At 47.5% G+C, this 21,307-nt stretch overlaps 1 protein-coding gene and 1 pseudogene across 1 annotated transcript in view; one reads left to right on the top strand and one right to left on the bottom strand.

The window, feature by feature from the left end:
• ANO2 (anoctamin 2) overlaps nucleotides 1-21,307 on the bottom strand; it is a 328,305-nt gene that overhangs the window by 300,747 nt on the left and 6,251 nt on the right. The gene's annotated exons all lie outside the window — the stretch shown is intronic.
• Nucleotides 1,364-21,203, top strand: LOC144227401 (large ribosomal subunit protein eL34 pseudogene; annotated as a pseudogene).

The raw sequence follows: 21,307 nt of genomic DNA, 5'->3' as shown, positions 1-21,307 counted from the left end.
ATCACCAGCACTGCAGAGAGTCCCAAGAGAAGCCCTCTAGTTTTGGCGTGAGAAATAAAAAAAAGGAGCCTCTTAACACTCAGAGAAAAAGGAAGTAAGCTCCCATTTTTTTTCGTTTCTCCATGCTTTTGTACCCTCACCCAGAGAAGTCTAAGGGAAAGGAACCTTCTCCTCTGAACAGAGGGGCTGTGCCCCCGAGAGGGTGGAGTAAACCCCTGTTGCTGCTTCTCTCGTTCTCTGTTCTCCCACCACCTGACCCAGGTACAGGTGCCACTGTGGGAAACATGCAGCGGAAGAGGGTAAGCCAATTCCAAGGTTTCTGGAGAAAAGGTGACAAAGGGGATCCTGGCAAACCACAAGGTACAAAAAGATCATGGAATGGGAGGAGCCTAGCAAATTGTCCCCAAAAAGCTGTTCATGAACTCCTTCACTTAACCCGGGCTCTACATCCATGCATCTGACCTTAATAAACAGCAGGTAACATAAAGACTGAACTATGTGGTAGGCCACTGCCCGTGTTCCACGCTAGCCACCTGGGAACATCTGCAGGATAGATCCAAACAGCACAAGGCTTTGAAAATGAAACTGATATTGAAACCACAGTCCACAGAGGAGTGGTCAGAACTTGCAGCCACCCCCCTCAGAACAACTGCTTGCTAAACCACAAGTAGGATTTTAACTGGACCCAAAATCTAATGATATTGAAAATTTCCAGGACATTACTGAGCATACAAAGAACCAGGAAATGGTTTTACAGGAAAAGACAACAGATGCCAACTCCAAGATAAGAAAGATATTAAATATCTAGGGGCGCCTGGGTGGCTTAGTCGGTTAAGTGTCCGACTTTCGCTTAGGTCATGATCTTGTGGTTCGTGGGTTCGAGCCCCGTGTCGGACTCTGTGCTGACAGCCAGCTCGGAGCCTGGAGCCTGTTTCAGTCTGTGACTCCCTCTCTCTATGACCCTCCCCTGCTCACACTGTCTCTCTCTCTCTCTCTCTCCTAGAGACCTCTCTCTATGACCCTCCCCTGCTCACACTGTCTCTCTCTCTCTCTCTCCTAGAGAGAAAACATTTAAAAAAATTAAAAAAAAAAAGAAAGATATTAAATATCTGGCAAACACCTTGCCTCAAGAGGGGACAAACACTCTTGAAATAAATAGAAAATTTCAGCAAAAAAAAAACACCCAAAATACAAATAAATGAACCCAATAGAAGTTTCAGAAGTTTCCTAATCAAAATCAAAAGCTCATTGATGGGCTCAACAGTAGAAGGAGGTGACAGAAGAAAGAGAATTCTTCAAAAAATCAATAGAAATGATCCAATCTGGCACTCTTCCAGGGGCACGGCATCCATAAGCATTCAGAATGGTCCAGCATTTGACATACATTCAAAGGCTGTCGTACAATACAGCCTCTAACAAAACTAGGCTATCCTGAACCCCTAGTAATAGAATCGTTTTCCTTTATACCGAGAAGGTTAGGAAAGCACTAAAATCTGCATGTAGCATGTATCCAGGCCAACTTCAAGGAGTCCGTGCTGGGAGACCTAAAGTTCTTATGAGGTTATCCAAAACAAGAAAAGATGTCAGCAGGGTCCATGATGGTTCCATGTGTGCTAGGTGTGTTCATGACAGGATCAAGCATGCTTTCCTTACTGAAGAGCAGAAAATCATCATGAAAGTGTTGAAGCCAGAAGCTCAGAGTAAGAAAGGTAAATTTTACAATGAAGCTCTTTTGAGTAATAAAAAATATATTTTTAAGAAATTATCCAATAGGAACAACAGAGAGAAAAAATAATTGAAAACAACAAACATAACCTCAAGACCTTAGGATATTACCAGAAAGATCTAACATCAATGCCCCCAAACCTCCAGGAAGATAAGAGTTCAGTGCAGAAAAAAAAATTAATATAATAACTGAAAACTTCCTCCCAAACCTGGTGAAAGATATAAACATACAGATTCCAGAAGCCCATCGAATCCCAACAGAATAAATCCAAAAAAATCCATACTCACACATTTCATAATCAAACTGCTGACAAAACTAAAGACAAAGAAAAAAATACCAGAGATAAACAGGAAACAATGATCTGAATGAATGCAGATTTCTAATCAGGAAATGAGGTGGCCAGAAAACAGGAGAAGAACGTTTTATAAATACAGAAAGAAAAGAATTGTCAAACTAGAATTCTCTATCCTGTGAAAATATCATTCGCAAATGAAAGGTAAAATAAAGGACTCTCAGATGAAGGCAAATAAGATAACTTCCTGCCAACGATAAAAGCAATACTAAAGGCAATTCCTCAGACAGAAGGGAAACTTAGAACATTGGGAATGAAGAAAGAGCCACAAAAATGGTAAATATCTGAGTAAATGAAATATACCATTCTTCTCGATTTTTTAAAAATATGTTTAGTAGTTAAAATAAAGATTGTTACATTTCTGATGTATTTTTCAACAGATGTCACTGTAATTATGTAACAAAATGACTAGACAAAGCAGGAAGGGTAAAGGGATTTATGAGATGGTATGGTATGTGCACTCACCTTGAAATGGTAAAATATGGACTCTGAGTACACTATAAAAAAATAAGCGTATCTACCATAATCTCTAGAGCAACCACTAATCAAACCATACAGAGAAACATGGTCCTGAATAAGCTCTTCAGGTGATTCTGATAATGCTCAAATTTAAGAATAAATCGACCACCTACATACACAAACACACAAAAAAGAACTTTTGATCTAATGGACATGTTGATTAATAGCCCCTATGACACTGAATCTCCAGGTTTAAGAGATACAGGGGATGATTCTGACCTAAAAAAGTTCTAAGGTGATTATCAAGAGAATCATAGGGCATAAGCAATGAACAAATAAATAGGCCTGTTTGTCAATTTCCCAGCAGGGTGAAAGGCACAGCTCTTTCCCTCTCCTGGACTAGTAATCAAGGCTGGAGACTGGATATATGGTTTTTGAGAATCACCAATGGTCCTTGTGAGGGGACTTTGATGGAAAAACCTGAGGGCCTTGCTGACTACCAGTTGTGGTGGGAGGAATTCACTTGGCATTTCTGTGCCTTCATCTTCCCCTCCTTTGAAGCTCTACCTTTCTATATGTCAAAATGAAGATGAAAATAGTAACACTGAAGATGAGGGGAGCTTCATGGAAACCTAGGAGGGTTGACAACCAACACGGCAGGGGTATTACCTGTCTCCTAAGAAAACAAAGAAACTGACAGAATTAAATTGGGTAATTCTCTCAACTTCCTAGTGAATTAGAGAAATACCCCCAATTTAAGATTTTGAGCAACTGAATTTCAAAGAAATCCTTGTCTGAAGACCCAACTGGAGGGGATCTGTGTATATAAAGAAGGTAGGAAGCTAAAAAATTGTGGGTTAGAAAAATAATTCAGGAAGAGAACCACAAAGGGAAAAACTCTGAGATGATCCATGATTTCAAGCTCTGAAGAAAATTCTAAGTGGAGATATAAATTCAGGAGCTCTTTTAACATGAAGATGGCAGCGGAAATGCTGGAAATGAATCATTGTGGGAGTAACTGTAAAATGAGAAAAGGGAGCCTAGAAATGAGATTCAAAAAAGCCCAACATTTAAATAATAACCTTCGGGGCACCCTGGGTGGCATAATCAGTTGAGTGTCGGACTCTTGATTTCACTAGTTCATGATCTCAGGGTCATGGGATCAAGGCCTGCATTAGGCTTCACACTTGGGATTCTCTCTCTCTCTCTCCCTCCCTCCCTCCCTCCCTCGCTCCTTCCCTCTGCCTGTCCCCAGCTCGTACACGTGCACACACACTCTCTCTCTCTCAAATTAAAAATAGAAAATAGAAAATAAAAAGGATTAAAATAACAACCCAGCAGAATAACCCACCCAAGAAGACTTAGAGGAAGCGGCCAGAGAGGTAGGAGGGAAATCAGGAAAGCATGGTATCAGGTTAGATAGTGTTTCAAACATGAAGGGAAGGCCAGCTGTTTTGGACATTGTTATAAGGTTAAGAAAGCTGAGAACTAAAATACCTGTTATGTTTTAGCACCAACCGGAGGGGGACAGTCATCTACATAAGGCCATTTGGGGCACAGACTGAAGGAGCTTGCCTAAGATAAAAAAAAATGGGGGGAAAAAACTTTGAAAGGCTTAATATAAAGTGCAATGTTTAAGATAATGAGGTATTAGCAAAAAGACAGTCAGACAGACCCACAGAATAAAATAGAGAATCCAGAGGCAGCACCACACACTTGTTTGATGATGTGGAACACTGCAGAGCCAAAGGAAAGGCCAGTTCCTTCAACAAATGTTGTTGGGTCAATCAGACATCCATGTGGAAAAATAAATTAATTTCAACTCACAACCATTCCACCAAACACACAAGAAAAATAATCAATTTTATGAGGATGATAATCTAAAAATAAAGTATTAACCAATAAAGTTCTGGAAGATAACATTACAGAATATATTCACAACTTGTCCTTTATAGGTGGTGATTTTTTTGGTCTATTTATTGTATTATTTTTTTTTTTTACAAATAGTTTATTGTCGAGTTGGTTTCCATATAACACCCAGTGCTCATCCCCACAAGTGCCCTCCTCCATATAGGTGATGATTTCTTAAACAGAACATAAAAGACACTAATCATACAAAAAAAGATCAATAAATTAGACTAGGATACAATTAAAAAACTCTATCCACCAAAAGGCACAAATGAAGAAGGAAAGGAAAACCACAGAGTGGAAAAAAGATATTTGGAAAACAGATACTCAGCACGATACCAAGAATATATGAAGAACTTCTTCAAATCAATAAGGAAAAGAAAGACAACTCATCTTTTAAAATGGTTGAAAGACATGAACAAGCACTTCACAAAGAGAATATCCAAATGGCTGGGGACGGGAGGGGGAATACATGTGAAAAGGTTTTCATCTTATTAGCCATCAGAAAATGAAAATTGAAACCACACTGAAACACCACTACATACATAACACGATGACTAAAATTAAAATGACTGACAATGCCAGGTGTTGCCAAGTATGTGGAGAAACTGGAACTCCTGTACACTGCTAACGGAGGGCATAAATTGACACAAAAACTTTGGAAACTGGTCAGTTGTGTCTACTAAAGTTAAACAAACACATATATACCATATGACCCAGCACTTCCCTCCACAAAGAATGCCCATGAGACACACATTCACCAAGGGGCGCCTGAGTGGCTCAGTTGGTTGAGCATCTGACTCTTGATTTTGGATCAGGTCATGATCCCAAGGTCATGTGATCAAGCCCCACATTGGGCTGCATAAGATTCTCTCTCTCTCTCTTTCTCCTCCTGCCCCACTCCCCCACTCAAACTTTCTCTAAAATTAAAAAATAAAAATAAAGAAGTACATTCACCAAAAGATTTGTAAAAGAACAGTCAAAGCAACACTATTCATAGCCTAAAGCAGAAAACAATGACCACTGACAGGAGACCGCATAAGTAAATTGTGGTACACTCAATTGAAATAAATACCCTTACAGTAGTGAATAAACCATCACAACACATAATATAGGTAAATATCACACACTTAATGTTGAGGGGGGAAAATGAGGCACTAAGTATATACTGACTGATTCCATTTACATAAAGTTCAAAAACAGGCAACACAAAGATAGAAGGATATGGTGACCTTTGGACAGGGACGCGTGACTGGGCAGAGGCCCAAGGGGGTTCTGGAGAGCTGGAAATGTTCTATTTCTTCATCTGGGTGGTGTTACACACATGGATCCACTTGGAATAATTCATCAAGTCCTACACTTACAATTTGTGCACGTACGCTTTTCTGATATATGTTACACTTCAACAGGAAGGTTTCTTTAAGCCTGGCTATGAAGAAGCGGAGCGAGCAGGTCATAACTGGAGGGGTAATATGGTTGGAGGAGGGGTTCCTAAATACAGGGAAAAAAAGGTGGGCATGTAAAGCAAGCTGCAGCCAAGAAGCTTGCTGTCTCTCACTAGGGTGGGAGAGACTCCCCCTGCTCTCTGCCTGAGCGGGGACTTTGCTTTCTGCCCTGCTATGCCTGTGCATGGGAGATGCACGGTAGACTAATTAAAACAACTCCTCTGGATGGTGCTTACAGGTTAGAAACCAGTAAATATCTTTTCAACAGGCATTTCTTTTTTTTCTTTTTCTAGAGAGAGAGAAAGTGAAAGAGGAAAGGAGTCCAGGCACCCAAGTGGAGGAGGGGCAGTGGCCAGAGAGAGACACATACACACACACACACACACACACACACACAGGGAGGGAGGGGGAGAGAGAGAGAGAGAGAAAGAGAGAGAAACTTGAGCAGACTCTATGCTCAGTGAGGAACTGGATGCAGGGTTCAATCCCACAACCCTAGGATCATGACCTGAGCCGAAACCAAAGACTCACACTCAGCTGACTGAGCCTGCCAGGCTCCCCTAACAGTCATTTCTGAACACAGCTCAGAGGATTAGAGACTTCGTGTTATTAGGAATTCTAACGACACAGCCAAGCAGCCAAGTCACAGGAGTTCCATCTTCCAGGGAGGAAACAGATGCCTGCAGTGGGTTAGCAGCTATTCCCCAACATCGCATGGTCCCTCAAAGACCATGGATTCTGGAATCCTCAGCCAGGTAGGTCCACAGAACCCAGGTGAATTAGGTGGCAGCACAGTGTCATGGGAAGTGCATGGCTCTGAAATGGAGTTTCATTTCACCTCTGAGAGCCTCAGTTTCTGTAAAATGGGAATAATTTCACAATAACTGCTACCTCACAGTAGCTTTAAGAGAACAGGAGTATGCATTCAGGTGACCACACAAATGCTTGTTCCCGCGGCATCTTGGTGGCTCTGTCAGTTGAACATCTGACTCTGGCTCAGGTCAGGATCTCACCGGTTCGTGAGTGCGAGCCCCCCATCGGGCTCACTGTCAGCCTGTCAGAGCAGAGCCTACTTCGGATCCTCTGTCTCCCTCTCTCTGCCCCTTCCTTGCTTGTTCTCTCAAAAATAAATAAATAAATAAATAAATAAATAAATAAATAAATAAATAAATAAATAAATACTTGATCCCTTTCTCCTCTCCCTTCCCAAGGGGAATGGAAGGTTTTCAGCAAAGAAAAACAGCTCTGTCTTGCAAAGAGTTCCCACACAACAGGGATGCAAAGGTCTCCAGGATTCCAGACGCATGTTCTTGAGACCATGAGGTCTCCTGGTATGATATATGCCAGGAGCTCATCCCTCTCCCTCTGCAGGGCTCCTCCAGTCCATCCACATGGGTTTCTGTGTTTCTACATGGCTTGGGTGTTTCTGTCTTTCCTAGACTGGGGCGAGGGGAGACACGACAGCACAATGTGTGTGTGTGTGTGTGTGTGTGTGTGTGTGTGTTTGTGTTTTAAGCTGCAGCTGTTTATTTCCCCAGTTGAATTTTAAAAGCACTCCAAATTCATCAGCATCTTCTGAGGAAGCCTCCTAAACAGCAACATGTTCAAAACTCAGAAGCTGTGCTGGGACAGGGAGAAAGAGCACTGGGTGGGGGACAGGACGCACGAGTTCCATCTTTAATGGTCTTCCCCCGACCCCTGCCCGGGCCAACCCCCTTCCCCGGTCACTCAAGTTCTGACAATCTCTTGGAGCAGCCACCCAACTCACCCTCATTCACATCCCTGGGCCTCAATTTAATTATGGTAAACCGAGAGCCTTGGGAGGCTGCACCCAGCTTCACCTTCTAGCCCTGGGTCAAGGTGAAAAGTCAGGAAAGACACAGCAGGAGGAAGACAGAATTGTTTGGACAGGCATCCATTTCTGAGCCCCCCTCATTGAGGGAGACTTAACTTGTCAGGCCTAATAGTGAGCACCCATCTAGAGGGCAGAGGACTGCCCTCTTATAACACTTCTGGGGATTGGAGAAAGTTACCAAACTTCCACGAGCTATAAAATGAGAGGAGCATTAAAGACTCTCAAAGGTCCCTTGTAGCTCTGATGTTCTGAGTCATCGGGGCCTACAATATAATAAAACAGAAAAGACTAAAGTAAAATAAACCCTCCCTTTTAAAAAAAAAATGGGGGTAGCATTCACTCTTCCTCTGCATTTAACTTGTGGCCCCTGCCACACTGGCCCAGCCCCTCCCTGGACAGGAAATGGCCCCCATCCCTTCATTGGGAGGCAGTCAGTGGTTTCATCTGCTGAGTATTTAATTAGAACTGGTGATGGCTGTTTGGACAGAGGAGAGGGCAGGAAGGCGTCCCCTTGTTCTCAGCGCAGGAGACTAAGAGGAAGCCCAACAGCTGGGACAGGTCCCTGGGCAGGTCATCCCCCTGCTGGCAGCACTCGATGGCTTTCTGCGTTCATCGTTCAGATGTCCTCCTGGGGAGAGCCTTGATTTCAGAGGGGTGTGGCCCCTCTCAGCAGGGAAGCGGGCTCTCCCCAGCCCGGAGCCCGCTTCATTGGTGGTTTGTTTCCAAGGGCTGCACGCAGCCCAGCAAGCCCATGCGAGGCTGCAAAAGGGACCTGGAGATGTTAGCAAACCCAGGCAGGAAGTAACAAGGAGCAGATTCAACCTGGAAAAATGCGGCCGTTGCATCTGGGGATAAATAACCAGAAACACAAATACTCAGGTGGGAGGGAGATGCCTGGAACAGGAAGCAGCCAGACAGCATTTGGACAAGAGTTTGCAATGTGATCTAGTGACAAAGAAATTGCTGGGGGATTCACGAGCTGGATGCACGGAGGTGATACCCCAACCAGAACAAGGAAGGAACAGGGGCGGGGCCAAGCAGCTGTTCTGTGTCTCTCTAGAGGCAGGACTAGGTGGACCAAGGGACTAAGATGGCAGCAAGAGAGGTTTCAGTCAAACTCTAGAAAGAACCTTGTCCCTAGGGACACAGGGACACAGGAAGTCTGTTCCAGAGGCAGGGGCATGGACAAGATGACCTCCAGGCATCCCATGCAGCCCATCGAGGAAAATGTGAATCTGCAGGAAACAGTGAGCTGACCTGCTTATTGGTGCCACAGGAGACAGAGGATGGAGGATCCCAAACCAGCCAAAAACACTGAAATTAAAGATCTGGGAAAGGTCATACAACTGTCCTGAGTCTGAGACAAAGCTGGAAAAAGATCTCCAATGTGCAGACTGCCAGACTCTCTCCTCCTCAGGCCCACAAGGAAGATAGTTTCCAATCCTCCCACTGACTCCATTGCCTAGGACATGGGAGCTTCAAAATGAGGCTCTGGAGACATGAGCCATGTACATGAGACCCAGCGGGGCCAATCAAATGCATCCTATCTGACCTGCTCCTTCACCAACATATGGTTGCTCTGCAGGGAATTAGGTTAGACCCCAAGAAGAACTTCCCTCATGAGTTTTATAATACTCCACAAGCAAGCAAAAGAGCCAGTTTATATTCTGACTTCCTCCTGCAGGATAACAGGCTAGAATGTGCTTGGAGCTCTACAGTGCACAGCACTTCTCACCAAAGCACAGTGAGAAAGGTATGGTGTGCCGCCCTTCAAACAAACTTGAGATTTGAAAGTCCAGGTTTAGAAAACAGATAAATTACACTGATTATCCACTTTAAAAATGGACTTACTGGAGCACCTTGGTGATGTGGTCAGTAAAGCATCCAACTCTTGATCTTGGCTCAGGTCCTGATCTCACACTTCATGAGTTCGAGCCCTGCATCATGCTCTGCACTGATGGTGTGGAGCCTGCTTGGGATTCTGTCTCTCCATCTCCCTCTGCCCCTCCCCCACTGGTGTGTGTGCACTCTCTCTCTCAAAATAAATAAAATTTCTAAAAAAAATTTTAATGGACTTACTATAACAAGTTACATTAAAACACTTAAACTTCAATGAGAATTTTTTTAAAAAAATTTAATGTTTATTTATTTCTGAGAGACAGAGAAAGACAGAGTACAAGTGGGGAGGGGCAGAGAGAGAGAGGGAGACACAGAATCCGAAGCAGGCTCCAGGCTCTGAGCTGTCAGCACAGAGCCCGATGTGGGACTTGAACCCACAGACCGCCAAGATCATGACCTGACACAAAGTCAGACACTTAACCGACTGAGCCACCTAGGTGCCCCTCAAAGAGGATTTTAAAAACAAATTAGACTATTAGCCCAAGCCAGGGCACAAAGATTGAAGATCTAGTCTCAGGCTCAGGTATGTGAAGGTCTGTATGATTCCAGGTGCATCTTCCTGGGGACCAGACAGCCTTCTGGTAAGGCATTTGATACTGGGTCTTAGCTTTTGAGAGAGCTTTCCAAAGACTCCAGAAAGAAGAAAAGAAAAAAAGCCTTTTGGGGGGGGGGGGCTCTTCAAGGCATCCGGACAACAGGCAGGTGTTACGAGTCTCCTGCTGGTCCATGAAGCCAGACCACACGAGAGATGGAGGTCATGTGGATGGCTGACTACATCTCATGTACATCTCAGCCTAGAAGCCAGAAAAAGTCAGAAGTGTTTTAGGGCTCTCTAGACCCAAGATCACAAATATGCCAGGCACTGCTTTCAGCACTGTGAGGTATGTCATCTCACTGAATCACTTGTTTCCTTGACAAATATTAAGTACCCACAATGTGCCAGATGTTTCCTCAAAACAACTCGAAGAGATCCAGTTAGAAAACTACAGTCACAGGAGACATCATACTGTTGGGCCAACCTTATACATCACTTAGTGGCTGAGCTGGGATTCGGATCCAGTCTGGCATTCACTCTGCTTACATCAGAATTTCTCCCTCAGAAAAGCTTCCAGCCCTACCCTCCCTGGTTCCAAGCAAGACAGTTACAATGTGTATCTACATATATATGCAGAGGAGGTCTCGGCAATTTGCAATCACCCGAACCAGTGAAGGTGAGGGGCGGTGCAGATAAGCCATAGCCCTTTGGTCCTGGAGGGTATTACACTCTGGGTCTGAGGGAGGGAGATCCCAGCATATCTGTCTGATTCAGCTTGGCTTAGGCTAAGATTAATGACTGAATTAGCTTCCATTTCCTGAGCATCCTAACAGCAGGAGGGAATGACCCAGAATGCAGGAGGCTGTGAGCAGATTAACCACTCACCCTCCATAAGTAGCCACACATGGAAAAAACCTGCACATTTACAGGGGTCATCCTGCATGACCCTGAAAAAACTGTCCGCCTTCTGTTTCCTCATTAAACACTGACTTTCCCAGATGTACTGACCATGTCTTTCATCCCCGATCAGAACAGAAGCCATTGCACTTAAAGGGCATCCCATTCCAAATGGTGCCTGGCTGTTACGGCATTAGGCTATAAGGTAAGCGGCTTATGACAGCTGGGGTAAAGGAAGGAGGGAGGCCTGTCTGGGGGCCATGGTCCTTGAGAAAAGAAAAAGCCAGTATGGTGTGATTTCCAGAGCCTCACTCCACCTGCTGGTGCCCAAAAGCCTGAAGCTTTGATCTCTATTCAAGTGTAGCGGCTTCAAAGCAGGGCTGCATGAAGGGTCCGCAGGAAAGGCCTGATAGTCCATGTAAAGGGTGCAGGGTGATGGAGACACCAGACGGGCAGAAGCCACAGAAAAGGAGGACTGAGCACACTCAGGACCAACACCTCCAGGTCCCACATACCTACTCTGGTGCCTGAATGCAGGAAAGGGCAATACACACACCTAGGGATCATCCTAGCCCTGCTTCCCAGGGAAGCTGACTTTCCAGCCTGTCTCAGTGTCCTACCTGCTGGGGCCCCCGAGAATCTCCGGATGCCACACCATCCCAATGCCCCACAGCACCCCACATGCTCTTGCTGTGTCCCTCCCCAGCCTCACCCTCCCAGAGAACCCTGCTGCCTCTCACCCCTGCCTGCTGGCTCCACATCCATCTAATGATCTCAGGACCAGCCCTGAGCAGATTGATTTATTTTTAATTTTTAATTTTCCAGGATTTGAGAGAGAGAGAGAGAGAGGGAGAGAGGGAGGGAGGGAAGGAGGGAGGGAGGGAGACAGTGCTCACAAGTAGGGGAGAGGCAGAGAGAGACAGAGACAGCATGTGAAGCAGGCTCCAGGCTCTGCACTATCAGCACAGAGCCCGGTACGGGGCTCGAACTTGCAAACCGTGAGATCATGACCTGAGCCAAAGTCAGACTCAACTGACTGAGCCACCCAGGCGCCCCCTAAGCAGATCAATTCTTGCCACAAACACAAATTATAAACGCTGTAATTAAAAGGTATCTGCGGGACGCAACTGTTCCCCAACCCATAACCTCCCCAGATAGACAGGATGGAAGACAGGTGTGCCCAACAGGGAGCAAAGAGGCAAGCAGAGAATAATCTCAAGTCCAGGGGCTACCTTTTCCTCTCCTGAACCTGCTTTAGCTGCTGGCAATCCCAACGGTGAGATTGGCCATCCCTTTTTCACACCAAGCTCAGTTATCCCTGGACGGGTGGTACACCACAGTGACGGAGAGCTCAGACTCCAGGTCTGTCTGTATTCCTCACTGACACCAGCCATTTGACCTTGACCAAGTCAGGTAACCTCAGTTTCCTTATCTACAAAAGAGGGGGCAGTAGTTGTAAATACTGCAGAGGGTTGTTTATTACCAGGATTAAATGAGTTACTTGATGTATCTAGCCCAGAAGTCACTGTGCTCATTAAGAATAACTTGGAAGGCAGTGGCCAGGTCCTCAGGGAGGGAGAGGTCCAGATTCCCAGGCAGGAGGGAAAGGACAGGTACCCTCTACACACAGCACCGGCAACACTGAGACCAACAGTGACTGGATGAAAGTGGGGTCCTGATGCCAGAGGGGACTTCGGGGCACAGCCACGGGTCACGTGGGCAGCTCCTGACACAGTGTCCACAGCAAATGGTGCCTGCGTCTTTTTCTGGAGGACTGGATAATCACATCACAGAGAGCAGCCCGGCATAGATACAACCACCGCCGAGTGCGTCGCCACAGTGGTCTGCCAGCTGTGGGAGGCGCCCATCGGTGCAGAGCTAGAGGCTACGACAGCTAGAAAGAAAGGAAGATCGAAAGACACAAAAGGGCACCTGATAACCCCCCGGGGCTCAGGGCACCAAACACCCCTTAACACCGGAGCCGAGGGCAGCCTGTAAGGGCTCAGGTGTACGCACAGGTCTCCTGACCGCCCACCTCTCCTCAGGGTGGATGGCTCTGAGGGGGTGGCAGGCTGCTGTCACATTTTCTTCCCTGGTTGGGGAAGGAGGTGAGGGAACCAAAAGGAGAAACAAGAACTGGGAGGGAACTCCCCAGGAAGAGTGAAGGGGCAGGTTCCCGGCTGGGAGAGGGGAGGGGTGGGGCTGGGACAGCAGAGAGCGCCCCCTGTCTCTGGAAAGCCTTCCCCACCAAACCTCACTCTTGGATCTGTCCCTCCCCTCGGCTCTACGGTGTACTCTCTATGCTATACATTATGCTTTGAATCAATTCAACAAACACTGTTGAGTACTTACTATGTGTCAGACACTATCCAAAAGAATAAAGAAACAAGGAAACACAATCCCTACTCTCAAAGTCTTCAGTCTATCCAGGGACAAGGGAAGCTCAGAGGCTGTACTAAGTGCTTGGGGAACACTGCCCACGTACAGAACAAGGAGCATCAAACAGTGGACAGACCCAAGAGCACATCAAATAGTATTTTTAAATAGTGCAGAAGTGAGCCCCTTTCCAACTTTCCTGCAAAGATAAAGTCTCAGTTAGATGCCAACACACCTTTAACCTCCCTGATACTAGCTAAGCCTCCTTCTCAAGGGAGAGTGAGCAGGGCTCCCCTGGCCTGAGATCTTCCGCAGCTGGCTGCGTCCAGCCAGAAATGAATGATGTTATCTGGTTTCTGCTGTGGCTTATTTTTGCAGTACCATCTATTTCTTGGCCAGTGATACTGGTTCTTTCTGATAAGGATATATTTCCTTTTAAAATAAATTTATGGGGCATCTAGGTGGCTCCATCAGTTAAGTATCTGACCTTCCATTTCAGCTCAGGTCATGATCTCACGGTTCGTGAGTTCGAGGCGAGCGTCAGGTTCCGTGCTGTCAGTGCAAGGCCTGCTTGAGATTCTCCTTCTCCCTCTCTCTCTCCCTATGGTGCTCTCTCTCTCAAAATAAATAAATAAATATAAAAATTTTTTTAATGGGGCACTTGGGTAGCTCAGGTGGTTAAGCATCCTACTCTTAATATCAGCTCAGGTCGTGATTTCACAGTTCATGAGTTCAAGTCCAACATCGGGCTCCAAGCTGTTAGTGCGAGCCTGCTTGGGATTCCCTCTCTCCCTCTCTCTTTGCCCCTTCCATCTGCACGTGTGCTCACTCGCTCGCTCTCTCTCTGTCTCAAAGTAAATAAATAAACTTTGAAGAAATTTTTAAATAAAATAAATTTAAGTGTAAAAAGTAAGCCAATTTAGGAAAAACAATTCAGCAAGTAACAGTACAGAGAGTACAATCCTGACACTGGTCAGCAGTGGTATTCAGAATCATGATCATGGTATTTAGGACTGGTTCTGTGAGACTCTCTGACCCAGGAAAGACGCGGTGAGCACATGTGCCTACATGAGAAGATCTTGTTTCTCGGCTCAACAGTAAACTTCCTGCACTTCCTCCTCCCTTTGGGGATGCCTTCATGCATTCAGAATATGGGAAGAAAATTCAGCTCAGCTCACAGGGAGGGTAAAAAATTGGAAAATTAAAGCAAAGCATGGACAGGCAGGAGAGCCAACTCGGGCCCACTGCCAAAGAGGAAACCCCACACCATCCCCACAAAGGACTGTGAAGACAAGGATACTTTGTTTCCTGACAGCCTACAGTTTAGGAAGTATGCTCACCTGTGGAAGGTGCAGGCTACCCATCTCACATAAGAAAAGAGACGAGCATGGCAACTGACAAACTTGCATGAAAGCACACATTAGTGAGTCCCCACCTGTGGCTCTCCACATACAAAGTTCTCCCCACTACGTTCTGCTGCTGGGCAAGTCCAGGTGACTTGCATGAGGTAACTCCTACCAATGGCCACTGGTTTTCTAAAATGTTCCACTAACAGAGCTGGGACACCCAGGCCGTGCTCACAGGCCATGGCGTGAGCTAGTCTGAACACACCCCCTCAACTCCACGGTGCACAGTGAGAACAGTACATAGCAACACACACAACACGGTAACCATGGACGGTGGTGTGTGCAGGGAGCCAGCCGCGAATTCACACAAACTCTGCGGGCCCTGGGGCTTCAGCTCCAAAGCCTTTGGGGTTCCTATATCTGCACTTGATGAAGAAAACACAACAGAACATCATACCCATCAAATTCTACTCCTTCTGACTTCCTGTTCCTGAAAAAGGTGCTAAAACACCACAGGCCCTCTCTGTGGCCCGGGAAGTCTCGACACTCCGAGGGCCTGTGGATGAGCTAAGTGTAAGTTCCCTGGGCTGGACGAGTTCAGAGAGAAGGGAGAAACATAGTGTCAGCGAAAACATTCACAGCCAGACATACTCCACCCTTCCACACCTGACAGCAGTGGATGGATACCCGCGCGAAAACTCAACAAGACTGTTACAAGAATGCCAGTCATCACCTGGCCCCTTGGACTGCTGAGCTGGACATGGAGTCAAGCTGCCATCCACCCATGATGGGCCGCTGTGCGGCAGATGAGAACCCCAAACCAGCGATGCTCAAGGGATGGCGAACACATTCCAGAAGATGCAGAATGTACCCAGGGCTTCCTCGGAGCCATCAGGCCATAAATGGCAATCTCCATGAATCCTGCTGAGGAGATTCACAACACTCTTGCCTTAGCTGAGCTCCAAGTCAAGAGGGATGGAGGGAGTCGGGGGCGGGGGGGGGCAGTCTCCATAGAGCACTGTCTATTTCAAAAGACGACGACACAGCTAACAACCCTACAGCTCTTCTTCCTTTTGCTTCCAAGGCACTGTCACTTTGTCCTCCTCACAGTCATGCTGCACAGAACAGGGAAGGCTGGGAACACATCAGGGGCACTGTTGCTTTTGTTTGTGGCCTGATGTAAACATGAACATTATCTCCCCTGGAGAAAAGCCATCACCCGCTTAGACTTACCAACCTACCCACCCTTTGCTCATCCAGAGCAAAGGTCAGCCTTCTTAGCAGAATGCACCCCCGGGTGCATATGTTCACAACTGCTCAACTCCACAGGGGCCTTGGAGCCCCGCAGGAGCCGCCAGAACACCCTTCATAAAAGCCCTTAAAATACCAACAGGCTTAATCCCAACATTCAAACCAAGACAAATTTTAGCGGAAGGACTCACAGGATGGGCAACAAAAACCCACAGCCAGAATGAAGTTGCAAAATTAAACATGATCAGCCAGTTCTAAGTTTTCCTAACATTAATATTCTTGTGCTTCTCATCCACTTCCTCTGCCCTCAACAAGTACTTACTGGCAGACTAGGAGTAACAGCCACCAAAGGCTTAAGGAAAAGAACAATTTTAAATTGAGAAAGTCATCTTTATCACCGCAATTGAGAAAACAGTGGCAATTTTTATGTGAGCATAGGCTACATTGGTCTAAGTCACGGAAAGCCAGCACTTTCCAGTACATAGTCTGAGAATCTCTGATGATGCCCAATCTTCTCCTTTTCCGGATGGGGAAGTCAAGGTCCAGAAAGAAGCCAGCTGGTGGTGGAACAGAACCTAGAACCCAGGTCTCTGGTACTCAGCCCAAACCTCTTTTCTCTCCATCCTCCCTGAGTGCAAGCATATGACAGACTGAACCACACACTTCCAAATGCAATTAACCATGCAGGCCCCAAGCAGCAGCAGCAGCAACAGCAGCAGCAGCAAGGAGGGGCTCAGCAGATGTCACAAGTGTGCTCTGTTCACATGCCCCTCAAATCATGCACCTACCTCAGGACTCCTCAGGAACCTTCTCTGAGCCGAGCAGTCTCCAGACAGCAGTGGCGGGCATCCCCACGTGCTCTCCGTGTGGGGAGGGATCCCCGCAGCAGCCGGACAGGACCACCACTCACTGCCTCAGGGTTCTCCTCAGTCTTAGGGGTTATGTTCAGGGTTTCATTACTTTTATGGGGCCTTGGGGCCCTAAGATGGTCAGCTAAAATCTACAGACCCCTTCCCAGAATATTTTTAGTTGTGTAAAATAATTATACAGAATGAGGAGACTAAGTATATAGAAATATAGTTATTAAGGTATTTAAGGGGCGCCTGGGTGGCCCAAGGGTTAAGTGTTCGACTTCAGCTCAGGTCATGATCTCACAGTTCATTAGTTTAAGCCCCACAGTGGGCACAGCAGAGAGCCCTCTTCAGATCCTCTCTCTCCAGCCCCCCTCACTTTTTTCTCTCTTGCCCTCTCTCAAAACAAATAAACCTATAAAAAATATTTAAGCATAAACTCATGATATAGTCATATACTTGCTTCTTGATCAATACATTAAGTAGCAAGACCTAATAGCACAACTCAAAATTGTCATAATTTCAATTTTCTTAATGTTTATTTATTTTTGAGAGAGACAGAGCATGAGCAGTGGAAGGGCAGTAGGAGACAGTCGGACACAGAAACCGAAGCAGGCTCCAGGCTCTGAGATGTCAGCACAGAGCCCAACGCAAGGCTTGAACCCACGACCCACGAGACCACGACCTGAGCTGAAGTCAGACGCTTAACCGACTGAGCCACCCAGGTGCCCCTAAACTGTCATAATTTCAAACTAATGATGAGGATCTATGCTTTTGGAGATTTGCGCAACAACTATATAATGCGATAGGAATCCATGTATGATCTCTTATCAGCGACAAACTCACAGGAGCTCAGAGTAGTGTAGCTTTGTGCCTATATCCTTAATGGAAGTAAACGCTAAGTTCCAGTTAAATGTTGGCGAAAATAAAGTACAATTTTCTAGCATCCAAGTTTACGAATTCTGCCACTGAATTCTACTCACAAAACTCCCAAGGTTTCAGAGATCCTGATGCTGCCTCAGAGCACCAGGGTCATCAGACATGAGGCACTGGGGCACCCAGATGAGCTGAGCTGGGGCAGCAGGGAGACCCTGTGTGCAGTAGAGAGGAGACACTGAAGGCTGAAGTGGCCCCAGAACCATCATCACCACATACCAAGCACCAGACATAACTACTGGGTGTCCCCAGACCTGGAAGGCTCAAAGAAAGACCCTTCCACATGCAACAACCACTTCAGTAAAACTTCTAACTTGCATAGTGTCCACCAACAGCTCAGCATTCAGAGTGTGAATCCTGCCCAGAGACCAGATAAGAATCGGAGACTCCCCCGCTCAGTTCTGCGAGGCCATGAGTATCCAGGGAAGAGAAAGGGAAGGTGAGCCAGCCAAGACCTTCCAGGCAGAGGGAGGACTTGGAGTCACCCAGGCCGTCTGCCACTCTCCTGGTACCCTCTCTTACTGCTCTTTTAGATAGACTTCAGGTGACTCTCTGCAGTCAGGTCAGCGTCCCCTAATAGACTACGAGGTCCCTGAAGGCAAGGATGGCATCTTAGTCACCTGTGTCATCAGGTCACAGGATGTAGTACGTGTAGGTGCTCAGTCAACATCTGCTAAATGAGAGGCAGGAGAGGGTAGTGGGGACAGAGCCGGGCAGACCCCTCATGGAGCTGATCCCTTGAGTGTCTTCACAGCTGAAGTGACTGCCCAAGCAGCCTCCCTTCAAAGACCTTCAACTTATCAACTGACAAATGGAGGGTGGCCTTCCTTCTCCAAGTCTGTCTCAGGGCCCAAAACATCTAGCACTGCCCTGAAGAGGCAGGATTAAGGATTCAACTTCACGGAGCAGAGGCTCATGTAAATGGTAGCAGAAAACACAAGGGATACTCAAAACACGTAACAAGCAGCACAGCGTATGCAGTCAGAACAGGCACCGGCCACAGACCCTGCTGCGGCGGGTCATCCCAGGAGCACTGGTCAGCCCCCAGCCCTGCGGGGAAGACAGCAACCCAGCTCTATGCAAGGCAGACCGACCAGAAGAAAGTTAGTCCCCCTTGACTTGCTTGTCAGCACAGACTCTCTCTCTCATCAATGTTTTGTTTATTTAAGACATTAGCGGGCGCCTGGGTGGCTTAGTCGGTTAAGCGTCCGACTTTCGCTTAGGTCATGATCTCGCGGTTCGTGGGTTCGAGCCCCGCGTCGGGCTTGNGACATTAGCTAGCGGTATGACCTGGTGCAAGTCAGGTGCTCCCAACTTTAGGCCCTGCTCTGTGACAGAATTGAAAGAAATGATCCAAAACCCTTCCAGCTCTAATATCCTCTGATCACACCTTCTCATACATCCTCAGCTGCACCTGGTAACAGAAAACCAGCACACACAGCTGGCTAAGGTGGCGCACGGGCCAGAAGCCCTCAGCCAGGCCAGTCACTGACACTTGCCCTCTGTCTTGTGCAGTGGGATTGGCGAATCAAAGCCTGGACACACCTTCTAGCCCTGTCTGAGGAGTCCCAGAGACCTCTAGAAGCCCTGGTCAACAGATGAAAGACACCAGACGTGAAGGTCATGAGAAAGAGCCACGCCCCGGCTCCCATCCTCCGAGGCTGAAACCCTCGGCCTACTTTTCACCAGACCCACTGCCCAACCTCTTTCACGATCCGGACAGTGCATACTTCTGGGTCGGTGACTGTGTAGACTGAATGTCACCCCTGCAGAGTCACTGCAAGAGAACAGGGGAAGCAGTTTCAAGGCACAGACCAGCTCCCCACCTGCTTGACACTGGCTGGGACAAGAGACAACAGCTTCCTGAACCACCTCAGCAAGGTCGCCATTAGCATCGAGTGAGAACACTGAGTATTAATTTTTGTTAACTCTTTGGAAATAGAAACATCTACTCAGTCTTGGGGGGCCTGACTTCCCCTCCTCACTTCTCTCTGTACCCCCCCTCCCCCCCGCCCCGACTGCCAAGAGGCCTCCCCCTCAGAGATGAGATCCAAGCAGCCCTGCGGAGGCTCCGCTCTGCTCAGCTGTGCAGCCCCAGGGGCAGGGGTTGCTGGGGCCTGCCTTTGTTGTGTCCCCTGAAGATCCCTCAGGGTAGGAGAGAGACGCGGTGAGAAGCCTAAGGCTCCCACATGCGGCTTCAGGGTGGGGCACGTGGGACGGGTACACACTCAAAGCCAGGGGGAAATCAGCACATTTTCCTCAGTCATTAGCACAAGTCAACAGCAGTGTGACCGCTGTACGCACACCCGGGGGACCACAGCAGCCATCGCTGAGAAACAGCGTGGACTGGGGCATCATTAATTCCCCATTTGTGTTTTCCCCATGTTTGAGGGAGCTTCTCCTCAGAATTCTGGGAAGGAAGACCAGGAAAGTGCTGCTGAGGGCTTGGCAGGCATCCCTGGTGTGACAAAGACCCCAGAAGTTCAGACAGTTCGAACCCCAGTTGGATCTCGAAGTAGATGTCACCATGAATGAGCCGCTAGCCTCTCTCCACCTGTTTCCTCATCTCCTTCAAAAGATGAGATAACAGACAAAATGAGGCAGCACAAGTGAAAGTGGGATCCATGTTAGCAGGCGGGACACAGGTATGCAGGAAAGTTGGTTTCCTCCCTTAAGACCACATGTTAATGATAGAGAGGAATTTCCCAAAGTCACCCCAGCTCCATTCCGAGGCCTAGGAGGACACACTGTTTAATCAGGTATATAAAAACTCTTCTGAAAAAGAAGTGGGAACAGGGGGTGATGACAAAGGTCAAAAAACAGTGGCCTCTGGTTTTAAGAAAGTGAGAAGACATTCTGACTTTCTTGGCCTACATCTTTTCCCCTAAATGAGCCTTCACAGGAGATCATGATGTCCTATACCCCAGATGTCCCCCAGCCCACTTCTCTGGCTCCATGAAGTAATTCGGGTTAGACGTCAAACGTGCAGGGCCCTAAGGTGAACAGTCAGGTGTCAGGGCCATCCTAAGGCTTGTGGGGAGGGTCCCCCTCTCTGCAGAGAGGGAAGGGATTTGGTCGGTCCTGGGCTCCCACCTTGATACCAAGTCAGAGAGGAGAGCACTGCCTCCTGGTGCCTCCCAGCTGGCACTGTGCCCCTTCCAGGGCTGGCTCTGCTGGCAGCAACCCAGGGACCTGCTGGAGATGCCGGGCCATGCTGAATAAAGGCAGCTTCTCTGGTGCCCTGATCCCAGAGGAGCTGGCCCCGAGCAAGGCGGCCCCTGGCCCCCGTGTCAATGCCCTCTCCTCCATTCCCAGCTTGGAAGGTCCAGCTGCCCACACAGAGGAAGCTGTGGGCCATGCCTGCTAGAATTTCAGGGCCTGCGGGGTGGAGAGGGCCTTGACACCCTAAGTCCACAAATGCCCCCCGGGACCACCATGGCCTAATAGCACCGCGCCTGGCTCTGGAATCCC

Source organism: Crocuta crocuta, unplaced genomic scaffold (assembly GCF_008692635.1).
Source record: "Crocuta crocuta isolate KB4526 unplaced genomic scaffold, BGI_CrCroc_1.0 scaffold72, whole genome shotgun sequence".
Classification (NCBI taxonomy): domain Eukaryota; kingdom Metazoa; phylum Chordata; class Mammalia; order Carnivora; family Hyaenidae; genus Crocuta; species Crocuta crocuta.
This window is presented reverse-complemented; position numbering and strand designations above follow the sequence as displayed.